Source organism: Phoca vitulina, unplaced genomic scaffold (genome assembly GCF_004348235.1).
Source record: "Phoca vitulina isolate PV1807 unplaced genomic scaffold, GSC_HSeal_1.0 scaffold20, whole genome shotgun sequence".
In the NCBI taxonomy this organism is placed as follows: domain Eukaryota; kingdom Metazoa; phylum Chordata; class Mammalia; order Carnivora; family Phocidae; genus Phoca; species Phoca vitulina.
The window spans coordinates 28,619,136-28,634,207 of record NW_022589723.1 but is presented as its reverse complement, the minus strand read 5'-3'; the positions used below and the strand labels follow the sequence as shown (position 1 = coordinate 28,634,207).

The following is a 15,072-nucleotide window of genomic DNA, read 5'->3' as shown; positions in this document are numbered from 1 at the left end:
GATTTCAACAGACACCAGGCTTCAAATACCTAGATGCCTAACACATCAGGTCCTCAATACATGATGGCTAATTTTAAACCCCAGCTTATTGGCCCTTCAAAGACACCAGAGCCTGAAGCTATTATTCCAGCAGTACTCGTAGTGGTCAGCTTTCCCTGGCCGAGGGCACTTGCTCAGAGGCAGGCAGCATACCTTGAGATCAAATGGTTCTGGAGGAAGATGGAGGGCAGGGGGCTGTGGGAGTAAGACCTCCAAACATAAAGCGGGTTTCCAGGAAGGATGGGAAGACTGAGAGGCTACGCAAACCTGAGGCTGAGCCCAAGACGGCTGGTGTCACGTAAAAGGGAGAATCGGTTCAAACATGCTCCACGGAGGTGTGGGGCCATCAGGCTCAGAGAGGAAGGACTATAATCTCACCACAGACTGGGCTGTGACAGGAACGGATGCTACCTTGATCACAACACAGTAAATGCTGTTCTGGATTTCACGTGCAGCATCGAGTCACAGGTAAAATCATGGAAGCCCTCACTAACGACAAAATATTACCAACTCTGAGCACTAGAAAATCAAAGGTACGGGGGCGCCTGGGTGACTAGGCCTCGGACTCTTGGTTTTGACTCAGGTCATGATGTCAGGGTGGTGGGATTGAGCTCCCCGTTGGGTACCCCACTCCGTGGGGGTCTCTGCCTCTCCCTCTTGCATGCTTTCTCTCCCTTGCATCCTTTCTTTGAGGAAAATCAAAGGTACAGCTGCCCCAAATGGAGAGGTGGATGGGGGCGGGGGGTGGTAAACAAGAAACAGCCTATATAGGAGACAGAACAAGAACGGAGAAGGCCGCTGAGGTACAGGCAGGAAGCAGCTATAGGACTGAAAATGGGAATCAGTTGCAGGGAGGAAGGGAGACGGGGATGGTCAGGGTGAGCTCATCAGCAATCACAACAAGACCCCATAAACAGCTCTTAAAACCGATAACGTGAGAACTGGTGCTGCAAGCATAATATTTATCCATGTGGAAGTCACAAAAGTGAAAATGATCTACAGGGAAAAAAAAAAGGTGGTTGCTTCTGAAAAGGAAGACTAAGTGAGGGAAGAAGTGGGGTAAAAAGACCTTTGTTGCTTTTCATTCTAAGCTGTTCTGCAGGATTTTCTATTTTTAACCATTTGCATGTATTACTTTGACTTATATTATTTTAAATGAAAGATCCTCTCTAAGACTATTGCTTAGATCATAGCAGTAGGGTTTTCCTCAACCTTTACCACCGCAGCTGGTCTTACAGTACGCTTACTTCTATTTTAAAGTCATGTTTAAACTCTGCAAGTAAACTAGTCATTTAATGGTTCTGGAAAGCTGTCCAATTCTGATTTGTGGCAAACAGAACAGCTTTGATGATCATATTAGGTCTTCAGAATATGGGACTTCACAGCTAAAATTCAGGATTTTTAAAGGTTTGTGCTCTATAGGAGACTATTTAAATGCAGACACAAATATTACAGAGCGCTTAAATCCATGAAATCTGATCTATTCTGAGAAAAGCCTCAAATCTTGAGCTCTCCACATGGCTGCCTAACTTTGAAAGAAATTAACTGATGAGCATAATTAGCCAAAAGTGTAAGGAAACAGCATATTCTATTATACTCATGTATTCTTAGGTTTAATTATGAAAAACAATCTGGAAATCATTGTTGTTCTGTAACATTTACGAGGCACAGAGAGCAGAGTGAGGAGCCTAGCACGTGTCCGGGAACCCTGATCAAGGATGTGCTGCTAATTAGGATGATGCTAATTAGGACTCCCAGCCACTCAGGGAGCCCGCCGGGGGGTGAGCAAGTGGCAGTACCTACAGCCAACAAGCAGAGGAATCCAAAGAATCCAGCTAATGGAGGATGGCAGGAAGACAAAAGTGCATAAGAGATTACATTTTTAATGAAGAAAAATAAGCACAGGAATGCACCTTCACTGATGTCATAGCTTTTAAGGGACTGATACAGAGTGACAAAGAGCTATGTAGATCCTGCTTTGAATTTTATAGATTCAAGACCCTCTCCGAAAACAGCCCTGGGAATTCAAAATTCCCAGAGAGCCAAAAACAATGTTTTTCATTTAAAATTGGTTTTTAAATATTTTTCTTACAAGCCTGCAGGGAAAATGGAGATAAGTTCAGAATATTACTTTTTTCTTTTCTTAAACCCAGAATACATCACGAGTCATTAAGTACAATGCTAAACAAGTCATTTATCATGTGTCCCTCACCGTCTACATTTTATCAATCTCCCTCTTCTCTCTCATGCACACAACCCTTTAAAAGCACACGTTTTTTCCTGGGAAACATGGCGGTCTCCAATTCTTAATTGTTCATCCCTACAAGATCTCACCCAGCAGTGCCTGGCCTTCTGAAATACTCAGAACACGACTGATTGATTGTATTTTTCATTCATTAAGTTGTATTCAGACTCAGCCAGGCCCAGGTCCCTTAAAGCAATTCTCCTCTCTCTGGTTTATGTCAAAATAAAAGCTCCTGCTAGCATTTATTCACGACTTTAGACACTCGCCGAAGTGTCAAGATTTCAGGTAATTTCTCATATCCTTACACGTTTCAGACAAATGTTTCTGTTGTTGTTGTTTGATCTAGTTTTTCCCTAAAAAGGGCAGTGAAATAAATATCCCCAGGAAGCAACCCAAATGAACCATACAAATCAGGCAGTAAACTAAGAGAGTTGGGTTGACAGGAGGGAATACAAGGTAAGTCTGTCAAATTTCATTTTTTTTTTTTTTTTTAAGATTTTATTTATTTATTTGACAGAGATAGAGATAGCGAGAGCAGGAACACAAGCAGCAGGAGTGGGAGAGGGAGAAGCAGGCTTCCCCCCGAGGAGGGAGCCCGATGTGGGACTCGATCCCAGAACCCGGGGATCATGACCTGAGCCGAAGGCAGACGCTTAACGACTGAGCCACCCAGGCGCCCCTGTCAAATTTCATTTAAGTTTCCAGAAAATAGGAATGTTAAAGGAAAGTCAGAAATCCCTGGGGGAGGAATTCCAAAGGACTGAACCACTGTGTTCCAATCAATGTAGGCCACAGTATAATTTCACAGAACTTCCCAAAGCAGCCAGGATTGTGTAGGCATCCTGAAAGAGGTGTAATTGTTGCTCCTTCCCCACATTATTTTCCTGTCCTAGTCATTCAGTCCTCCACCCATGCTGCCCCCCATACACATCCCTACACCCCATGGAGAAGTAAATGGAAAGTACAGTTTTCCATTCTGTATGGACCCATGGCAAAAGAATGCACTTGGCACACTGCTTTCAGATCTGAAATCCTGGGAAAACCTTAGGTCTGCTGTGCTTCCTGCCCAGTGTGCCCAGGCCCTTTCATCAAATAGGACCTCCTGGTGCCCCCTGTAGGTCCTCAAAGGGCAACATGCACAACAAAATGGGTCCTGGGCAGGACAGCTCCCTTCCTCTTCCCCATTCTATGTACATGTGATCCCACTGCTCTCAGCTCAGAACTCTTGGCCATACCCTTCACCGCCACCCAGCCCTACCCTCCTCACACACGATCTTTGCACTGGTCTCCCTGGAGTCAGGCATCCAGGCCACCACATCCCTAGCTCTCAGTGTCCCCACATTTCAGGTACACACCTATCTGTCAGATACCACCTGGCCAGAGGCTGCCCACAATGGTGGGAAGGGAGGATTCTGTACGCTTTTATCCAACAACTTAAAACACTGTCGAGTTTATTGATTTTTTAAGATTTTATCTATTTGTCAGAGAGAGAGAGAGAGAGAGAACACGAGCAGTGGGGAGGAACAGAGGGAGGGGGAGAAGCAGGCTGGGCTGGGCCAGCCTTCGTTTTACAGATGAGTATACGAAAACCAGTAAAGATCAACCTGTCCCCAGTTGTGCAGCTGGTCAGGAACAGAACCGGTAAGCCTGGTGTGTCACAATATGGTTTTTGAGTGTAGGGGCATAAACCACTGCTTCTTAACCTGTCGAAGGTCGATCCAGGCATACCGAGGACCTGCAGAAGATCACCTTTGTCCCTGCCGAGGGTACATCACACACGGCTACTTGGGATCATGCAGCCCCACCCAGGACTATCAAAGAGAGAAAGCCATAACCTATACCCAAAGTTTATCTCATGTTAGAGCAACTGTGTGCCATCCCTGGAGGGCTCCAAGAACCACCAAGCAGTTTCACGGTGCAAAGACTACTACAATTTTCTACATTAATTCCTTATCCCATACTTCAAAAATGAAACGTTTATAAAGCCCACGGGTGTGAAAAATGAGAATTCATGCAGGGAGGCTAAACACAGCTCCTCATCCCGTCTTGAAGGCCCCTATCTTCACCCTACCCAACTACCAGGTGGAAAAAATAAACATCAATGCAAGTAGCAAGACCGGCAGCGACATGCCTGCCTCAGAAAATGTCAAATGAGACAGTGTAAGTGACAATGTTTCAACACTTATGTTTTTATCAATGCAGGGGAGCAGCTAATGATAAGAAGATATATTTTTTTTCAAGGACTCACCTGAATTCTCAGTTTACGTAAAGAGTTGATTTCCCTGAAGATATCCTAAAGCATCTGAGAAGCCTTCCAACAGCAATACCTAAAACTAATAAAAATCATCGGAATCAAGTTATGTTAGAGATGTCAGTTTTTGGAGAAAAAAAATCTCAATCTATACATTGGTCATTTCCCCCCACACTAAGCATGAAAGGAAGTAACTCAGGAAACAATGAATTTCCGCTACAACACATGGGCTGGGAATTCTCTTTACCAACAGGGAATTGAGGTCCCAAGACAGTTATTTCAAAGACCAAAATTATGTTACTGTTGGCAAAGAGGTAAAAACACATTTTTTTCCCCTTCCCTGTGGTAGAACTACTTAATGGTTTCAAATTTAAACAAAGACCCCATATATACATTTCCTCACCCACTTGCCCCCACCCCCAGTGTTTAAAACAGAGATCAGGCACTCTTAGTCCTTTTTAAAATTAGTTTATATGAGCTCTTCTTATCTCATTCACCCTATTCCTACGTAGTTTCTCTAACGTGTCTGTGAAGTGGCCCCTTCTTGCTTCAACTGATCCCATCCATTCCCAGTTCTCTGAGCCATTCACAACTGACCAGTTAGCACCTCAGTCCCTGGAAACCCAATTTGAAGCAGAGAAGCAGCACCATTAACTGCAAAAATCAAAATGTCTCAGCCACAGTTAACAAACAGGTATCTGAGGGACAACATGCATGTGAATCAATGAAACAGAACAGCCAGATACAGAACCAAGTATTCATATGAAATACACCAAGTATATAAGGAATCATATCTGGGTAGGTGTGTGAGACTGGTTCATAAATGGTGCTGGTTAGCTATCGAGGAGGGAAAGAACAGTCTAGATCTCTACCAATGAAAAAATAAACTCCAAATAGAATCAGAGGAGTACGAGAAGAATACACTAATAATTTTATAATATACAGACAGAAAAGGCCTTTCTAAACATGACATCAGGGGCGCCTGGCTGGTTCAGTTTGTAAAGCGCACGATTCTTGACCTCGGGGTTGTGAGTTCGAGCCCCACATTGGCTGCAGAGATTGCTTAAAAATAAAATCTTTAAAAAATAAATAAAAATAAACCTGACATCGAAAACTGAAACTATAAAGGACTGAGACATTTGGCTGGTTACCTTTATAAAATCTCCAATTTATGAAAAAAAACCTTAAATTTATGAACGGCAAAATTAAGTCAAAAATAAAAGCAAAGAACAAAAGGTGATATTTCCATCCAAGGGTGAAATAAGAAACTAGGTAAAATATTTACACAACATACACATAAAGGTTGCTATCCTTATTAAGCAAAAAATTAAGCAGTAAGACAATACTCCCCTCGAAATGGACAAAGCCAATAAACTTTCCATGAAAAGAATTATAATAGCAATAAACATGTGAAAAAATAATCAACTACACTAACAATGAAAAAATACAACTTTAGAAAATTGAGGGTTTTTTAACCTGTCAGACTGATAAAGATGTCAAAGACTGGTAACAGCCAATGTTACAGACGTAGCTCATGATGTAACCCACCACTTATTTTGTCCACGTGTGAAATGACACATTCTTTGATCCAGCATTGCTACCTCTAAGGATTTACTCAAAGTAGTTAACTAACTGTATAAGTGGAAAGGTGGACATACATAGCATTATTAGTAATTGTGAGAGAAAACAAGTCAATGTCCTCAAGATTCACAAACAGGAGACATGTGAAATAAACCATACAGACACTGGAAATAATGATAGAGGTAGGTCTGTATTTATTGATATGAAAAGATATCCACGTGAATAAAATAGGTAAATGACCATGCACACCGTGATTCCATTTGTATGTGCATGTTCCCAGATGTCCTAAGACTTATCTAGAAGGATGTTTATCAAAACAGTTACAATTACCCCTGATTATTGACATTTCAGAGGATTTTCACTTCTAATACTGTTTGAATTTCTTATAATGAGCATTTTTCCAAAGAATACAATGGAGCCGTATTTAAATCCCATGCTCAAGTGTCAAGTGTTACACTACATAGATTTCTACTTGCTTTTTGTCAGTTTTCCCTCCAGCTAGTGACATTTGTATCACAAATGTGCTTGTAATGAACCCTGACTAGAGTTCCCTTCCTCATCTCCAGCTCCTGTTCATTCCCCAGAGCCACCCCGTCTTGGCATTTGGGTTTCTAAGACACACTTGTATCCTTATTATAAATGCCCCCCCCCCTTTTTGAAGGTAAGCAGCTCAATTTAGTTGGTTACTTGTGACCAAACGAGTACCACATAATACAGCGCTGCTTTTTATTTTCCATCTTCTCAATCATCCCATCCCATTTGAAAATAGTTCAGTAAACCGTGTAATCACAAGAATGAAGATTTATCACATACAATGTCATGTAATGTTTATGACCTACAGCTGAAGAAACTGAAGCAAGAGACTCAAAGCTAGTAGAACAAAGGCAAAACTCTTTCAAGAGACAGGTAGATTCATTCCTGACTGATAAGAGAACTGATGAAAAGACTATTTGAATAAGAATAAAAACAAATGGGACATACTTGTCCAGATGGGGCATTTCTATGGTTAAAATATCCTCCACTATAATTTTTTTTTTTTTAAAGATTTTATTTATTTATTTGACAGAGAGAGACACAGCGAGAGAGGGAACACAAGCAGGGGGAGTGGGAGAGGGAGAAGCAGGCCTCCCGCAGAGCAGGGAGCCCGATGTGGGGCTCGATCCCAGGACCCTGGGATCATGACCTGAGCCGAAGGCAGACGCTTAACCGACTGAGCCACCCAGGCGCCCCTCCTCCACTATAATGTTTTAACCACTTCACTGATTTATTTTTATTGGATTATGTTTATCTATGAAAAGCCTTTTTTTTTTCTTTTAGACTATAAAATACAGTAATGTTTTCCCATAATAGGACCATTATGTTCCATTTATCTCCAGCAAACAAATTTATTCTTCTCATTGCCCTATTTTTAAAGGTTGAGAAGTTCCACATAATGCATGAATCCTCCTAATACCAAAATTATAAACCTGGTTAAAAAGCTATAATCCCTTGTAGACATACAAATCCCTTTATAGGTGTGTTGGATGTAAAGTACAAATCTAATTAATCCTTCTCCATCTCCTGGAGGCTCCCTCTCTCCCAAAAACAATGTCCCTAGAAAGTAGACAAAAGGACAAGAACCACTATCCCATTTCAGAAATGAGTAATCATGAGCCTTAACCAAGGATCTGTGTCTCCAGGGCATAACTCAGACAAACGCACAGGCCACCCAGGGACATCCCCTGGCCTCTTTCTTCTCACCCCTCCTCAGTCCAAAGGCCTCTTTCCAAATGGATAGTTGGGGGCAGGGGAATGGGGAGCCAGACAAGTCTACATCTGAGGCTGAGACACATCAGGATTTGAGACAAAATATTGCATTTAGGGGAGCACAGTGGTTAAAGGTAGAGAATGATCCTGGATCTGTCATTTACCCGTCACTTGGCCTTGATGTGCCTCAACCTCTCTGTGCCTCAGTTTCCTCCTCTGTAATAATGCCCAGCACAAGAGCTGTTTGTGAGGATTAAAGAAGATAGTCCATCTAAAGCAATCAGCAATACTCAAGAATCAAACTTGGTGGGAGCACTGATGGGAACAGCCCATGGTAGAAACTCACTGTTCATTGCCTGACCATAGTAAGGTTCCTAAAAGAACTCTGGAACAGAATATGTATCTACCTAGGACACTTACTTATTAAAAGTGCTTATTTTTAACATGCATAAGACCCTTCCAATTAAATAGAAACTTAATTTAAAGGTACCAGAAGAATATTATTTAAGGACCTCCACCTTAAAATAGACTTCTTTGAATCATCATCTGATATATCATTTGGCAGCTCCCATGTTGTACCTTTTCTGAGCATTTTGAGAGAGGCACAGGTAGCTGTGACCAAAAGGCGGCAAAAGCTACTGACTTGTCACCACCAGCAGGACATTATGACTGGACTTAAGTGCTTTTGTATCCTGGACCACGTGCTCCTTGCTCCAAGAAGCTCCAACACACCTCTCAAGAGTCCTTGGTCACTCATCACCAGAGCAGATATAGTAATACTTCGATATTTCAGACACAGAAATGAAATGAGAATGTATAGGGGCGCCTGGGTGGCTCAGTCAGTTAAGCGTCTGCCTTTGGCTCAGGCCATGATCCCAGGATCCTGGGATCGAGCCCCACGTTGGGCTCCCTGCTCAGTGGGGAGTCTGCTTCTCCCTCTGCCCCTCCCCCTACCACTTGTGCTCTCTCTCTGTCAAATAAAATCTTTAAAAAAATGAGAATATATAAAGTTCTTAACTCAGTGCCTTAGAGCAAAGTGCCCCCAAAATGGTACATCCACTACTGATTATCATCTTAACAGCACTGAAGAAACAAAACTCATATTAAGTAATCTGACTGAGACCATACAAGGTATTTTTTCACTGTGAGGGTTTTATGGACACTTGTTTTCCACATTTCACTCAGCATAATCCACATAGCAGTGTGGGGCCAAGGTGAATGGGGATCTGAGGAGGCAAGGTTTCTAGCCATAAAGGGCCTTCACAAGGCTTGTGGCAGGAATCTCGCTATGTGGTACATATCCGAAGCAGCTAAGAACACCTCTGCCCTAACATTTCACTAAAAGACGGGGTATTGAATGGAGCACTGGGTGTTATACGCAAACAATGAATGAATCATGGAACACTACATCAAAAAACTAATGATGTAATGTATGGTGATTAACATAACATAATAAAATAAAATTAAAAAAAAAAAAGACGGTATAGTGGAGCGCCTGGATGTCTCAGCTGGTTGAACGTCCAACTCTTGGTTTTGGCTCAGGTCGAGATCTTAGGGTCCTGAGATGGAGCCCCACGTCGGGCTCCATGCTCAGCTTAGAGTCCGCTTGGGATTCTCTCTCCCTCTCCCTTGACCCTCCCGCTCATGCATGCTCTCTCTCTCTCTCTCAAATAAATAAATCTTAAAAAAAAAAAAAATAAAAGGGCATAGTGTAACAATACACACAAGCTTTGCCCTAACACCATCTACATGAGCCTAAAAATCAGGAGATGGGCCAATATGAACACATTTTGATATTTTTACTGTCCAAAGTTAACAAAAGTGCTTTTGTAACATAACACCAAGCAAAGCAGAGAAAATCTAAATTTAGCTGAAGATGAGAAAGGTATACAGTTCACCCTTGAACAACGTGGGTTTGAACTGTATGGGTCCACTTATATGTGGATTTTTTTTTTTTTTATACAGTACAGTACTGTAAGTGTATTTGCTCTTATGATTTTCTTTTCTCTAGCTTACTTTACTGTAAGGGCATAGTATATAATACATATAACATACAAACTATGTACTGACTGTTCATGTCAACAGTAGGTTACATCAGTAGTTAAATTTGGGAGGAGTCAAAAGTCACATGCAGATTTTTGACTGGGGGCGGGGGTGTCAACTTTAACCCCAGTGCTGTTCATAAGTCAACTGTATTACTTTGAGCTTGAAGTTAGTACTAACATTGGACAAATATTATTACTAATTCCTCAAACCAAAATCCAAGAAGCAAATAAACCAAATAGTTCTTCAGGAGCCCTAAAATAAAGACAGGAAGAGACAAAGAGTAAAGAGAAATTTTGAAAACAAAATTCTCCCCATGTCCTACAACACCTACCACTTGCCAAGGATTTATCCTGCTTTTTTCTGAAACCATGAGAAGTTTTCCAGTCTCAGTACAGCTCAATGTTTATAGAGTCCAGCTCTGCTGTCAGAAGGTATCTGACTCCAAAGGTGAAATGCCCCATTCTGTTTTCATGGCCTCCTCCCTGCTGACTTTCCCGCTAGAGGCTGGGTGCTGGGGTCAAAAGAAACTCAACCCCTCTCTCTCTCTCTGTCAAGTAAATAAATAAAATCTTAAAACAAAACAAAAAAAAACTCAAGCACAAGCTCAAGGCATCAATGCCCAAGGCCCTCAGAGATGAGAAATGATAAGCTACCTTGTTCTATGCAGGGCAAAGAGAAAAGCTCCAGAAATCTCTTTGCATTCCTCTCAAAGCAGTATTCCAGCAACCTAGGAAGTCAGGGGTGTTATATGCAAAAAAAAAAAAAAAAAAACAACAAACCAGAAAAAAGATTCTCAGTATAAATGTGGGAAAGGCTGGTTTAAACAACATTAAAGAGTTTCTCCAATGCAGAACATTCTGGACCCCTTAAGATGCTAATATTGATCATGAATAAGTAGCTCCAACCTCATTTGTACACAGACTCCTCTACTCCTGGGGTCCATGTCCTGCGACAAGTGCCTCACACAACAGTCAGGAAAATGTTATAATTAGATTTTTATGCAAATGATTATTGAAGGCTCACTCTGCCCTACTACATTCACAATTGCATGACTAAGCTCAATGCCCCTAAAGGATCAGTTAATGACGCAAACAGTGTTAAGGCAAAGCCGGGGAAACACGTGTTTACCATGAGGACTGGAGGGGTGCTAGGATTATACCAGTTGCCTCACTCCCTCTTCTACACTTATCAGACAGAAAAACTTGAGAGATGCCATGAATTCCTTCTTGTTCTGTAATTCCCTGTTCCTCTTCTCTCACAAATTTACAGACACTTAGAATCAGACGAAATTAATAATCTGAGTAACTAGAACGTGGGGTTCATGGGAACAGGGACTGTATTTGGTGCAGGGCTATCCCCCAGCCCTTGAGCAGTGTGGGTACAAAGGTGCCCCACCAATATTGGACTATGTGAAGAGAGAAGTAAGAGAGCTCATGTAAGTGTATCATTAACTCACCACTTTATCAACTGGCCAAAATATGCATTGTACAGGTTTCTATTTTAGATTGACTCTAAAATCCTCAAACTTCCTATTTCTTTTTCTCAAAATGTTTTATCTTCCCCCACTTCATTTCCACCATCGTGTCCTGCACCCCCCTCAAAAAATATATTTTTCCTTATGGCTTTTGGGTTAGAAGAAAATTTTTGTCTCTAGACTATCGCATTCAGTATATGGTTACAGCCAATTGTTCTCAATAAAAGCCCAATTAACTAACATTCAAATGACTAGGAATTCCAATTAATCAGAGCTATGAAGAGAGTCTCCTTTGTGGAAAGGAAGAACAAACACATTTATCTTTCAGAAGGCTGTAACCACACACCAAAAAGCTTTTATCACCAATTTGCTGAAAAAAAGCAACTGAGCATGGAATACAGACATCAAGAAATATCCTATGTTATTAATTTCAAGGTTCTGAACATAATGTTTACAATAACCCTGGGATGTTACAATACCTTCAAATGAACAAATAAGAACTTCAACATTTTTGCCAAACTCAATTCACTATGACAAAATCGGTGAAGGCATTTTAGAAAAATTTCTAACAACTGTGTTTTTTTCTTTAAGGAAGAGGGAAGAAAAGAGCTGGGAAATACTGCTCTAGTTCCTCCTTGGTCACTCCAAAAATTAAATCGATTAGACCCTTCCCTACTCCCATTTCTGCTACAGAGCCGTTCATGGCCAGGGTTTTCCTATGGCAGTTCCCAATCTTAGCTGGGCTGTGTTCCCATCTATTGTGGCAGTCCTGCATGCCCCCTGCAAGCCAGCTCTCCCCCAGCCCCAGACTAAACCAGCTGGGACAAGCATTTGAGTTGTGTCCTCAGCTCCCAGGCTGCAGGGACCTCGAGGGCCTACTTCCTCACCTCCCACCTTACCTGTCCTGAAAGTTGGTGCTCCTTCTCAAACCCTTCACCCTCTAAGCTGCTTCCCCTGAGGTGGCCCTTGACCCCCAGCCTCCCATGCCTAAAATATGCTCCCCACACTGCTATTCACCTGGCTGCCCAACAAGTTCCACCTACTCTGGGGAGACTTCATCAACCACAACTCTCTCTCTGCACTTAACCATGTTACGTTGAAATCATCTATTTAAGTGTATATAGTCCCCCACTAGATTATGAGCTCTTAGAAGCAAGAACTGTGGCTTCCTCCATAGTCCTAGCCTCGGCTAGAGCATAGTTCCTAACACACATTAAGTATTCACATATCAAATATATCTTGTATTAATAACTCCAAGACACTGGAGTAGGGGGCTTTAAAAGGCTGGGGTAGAGCCAAACAGTCAGGATTGGGTCAGGTGTCTGAACGTGTGTGTGCCTAGGTATGTGTGAACGTGCATACATGTACAGAAGAGAAGGGGCTGCCTTGTTCTATGATCACCCTCCTGTGCCTCAAAGTCACCCCTGTACCTCAAAGTCAAGGTCCCAGTTAAAGCCCCCTTTTCCTTTTTTAATCCCAGGGATTGGCTGAGGTCTCACTCTTCTGCCACAAACCTTTGAGTAAGCTTCTCTCCTATTTGGCCCGGTGTTAATTAGGGAACTATATCATTATTATTTATTCCCTCTTTCCTATCCCAAAAGCAAGCAAAGGTTTTAGGAGGTTCAATGATTAGAGAACAGGACAAAAAAATAACCCTCTACAAGCTATGATCTCATCCCTAACCCCTAAAGCAAATCTGTCCTCTCAGTCACTCCAACTTGGACTCTGTGGGAGAGCACGAAGCCACGCCGAGTACCAACAGTGGAACTAGAGGTACAAGAAGAGGCAAATGTTATCATCGACTACCTGAGCATGTCTTAGAAAGGTGGGGTGAAAAGCTGCAGTGAAGATACCACAAAGGGACAACCGTACAGTGGAATATTATTTGGCACTAAAAGGAAATGAGCTATCAGCCATGAAAAAGACTCAGAGGAAACTTAAATGCATGTTACTAAGTGGAAAGCCATTGTGAAAAGGCTACGTACTATAGGATTCCAACCATAGGACATTCCAGAAAAGGTACAACTATGGAGTAAAGAGACCAGTGGTTGCCAGAGACTGGAGAGAGGGAGGGATGAATAGATGGAATAGAGTTTTTAGGGCAGTGAAACTACTCCGTATGATACTGTAATAGTGGATACATGTCATTATACATTTGTCAGAGCTCACAGAATGTACAACACATGTCTGATGTATAACAGTGAACCCTAATGTGAAGTATGGACTTTGGGTGATTATGATGTGTCCACAAAGGTTCACTGATTCTAACAAACGTACCCTTTGGTAAGGGATGCTGGTAGTTGGGGAGGCTGTGTACGTGTGTGGTGAGTGGGTATATGGAAACTGCATACTTTCTGTTCCATTTGCTGTGAACCTAAAAGTGCTCTAAAAAAAAAAAAAAATCTGTGAAAAAAAATTAACATTAAAAAAAAATTTTTTTAAAGCAAGAAAGGAAGGTGAGGTGTTGGTTCTCCATATGCCCCCCCACCCCCGAGGCACCAAAGCCAGGGAAATACCTACAGGGGCCCTCACCACCGTAGGGAAGAGCCCAGGGACAGAGCGAGTGTGAGACAAGGGGGGTTGGGCATTAGAAACAGTGATGAAGAATCCAGGGGCCACCTCTACATCACTTGTACGTAACAGAGTAGTGAGGTTAAGCAGGGGCTGCCCGGGCAGTGTTCTAACCTGCTAGAACTGACCCTAAGTAGCTGTAACCTCCTTATTTTTATTCCCACTGCCACCTCAGCCTCTAATTTGAGGGCTATTCGCCCATACTAGCACCTTAAGAACTGCTTCTGTAGTGTAACAACTCAACTAAAGGACGAGACGAGAAAATGTGACTTCCTCAAGTGGTAAGCCATCTGGTTTTCCTCAGCAGTGGAAAACTCATCAACTGTAATAGAATATCCCAAGGCTGCACCCAGGAGAAGGAATGGGCATCCTATTTAGGAGACGTGCTGAACTCCCACAAACGCACAGAATGGCTCATTCCTCCAGCCCTCGATGCATGGTTGCCTGGGTGCCATGAGCCAACGTATGACAACATAAAAGCAATGGCAAGAATCAAAGTGCACTGTGAAATTTCATCAGCCTCTGGGCAACATAAAATAAGGACCACAAACAAGAACATCGGGTCATTTGGAAGGATGGTTTGGCTTATCAAGTACAAACTAGCTACTCAGGTATACACAATGTGAAAATCAGGGACACTTACTTTTTATAAGTAAGAACATATCATCACTTGGCTCTGATTAGTAGCTATTGTATCCCTCAAAATTCATCTTTCAAAAGCACTTTTGCTGCCCTAACATCTCCTACTATGTGCACTTGGGTCTTCATGAATTGCCACCTGACAAATTTTTCAAAAATTAAATTCCTCTTATCTTTCCTCATCTGGCTAGATTCTTTACATATTAGTAGGTCTCCCCTACTCTTGCTGTCCTCTCAATTTCCAGGGATCTTGTAGATTTCTCTGTGTAATTTGGCGATTCATTACATCATGTTGTATTCATTCTAATACAGGTTCTACAGGGTTCTACGACTATGTCAGGTAAGGTATACTCCAGTGCTCAGTGCAGAGCCTGGTGCTGGGTCACCAGGGCCAGTGGCATACTGGTTCCTTTACACTCCTGCAGGGTCAACATGGGCAGTGTGGGTCCTCTGAGCCTCACCTCACTCCCGTGCAAAAGG

At 42.2% G+C, this 15,072-nt stretch overlaps 1 protein-coding gene across 13 annotated transcripts in view; it reads right to left on the bottom strand.

Annotated features, from left to right (window-relative positions):
- The window catches only part of TLN2 (talin 2), a 421,358-nt gene that overhangs the window by 249,134 nt on the left and 157,152 nt on the right, over window positions 1-15,072 (bottom strand). For 8 of the 13 annotated variants that reach the window (XM_032417152.1, XM_032417158.1, XM_032417150.1 and 5 more), the window contains one exon: window positions 4,533-4,617. The exons of 4 other annotated variants lie outside the window; for them this stretch is intronic. The gene's annotated coding sequence lies outside the window, so the exon portion shown is untranslated. Of the gene's footprint in view, window positions 1-4,532; window positions 4,618-10,561; window positions 10,636-15,072 lie in introns of all 13 variants that reach the window. One more of the 13 variants, XM_032417149.1, reaches the window with a different exon arrangement.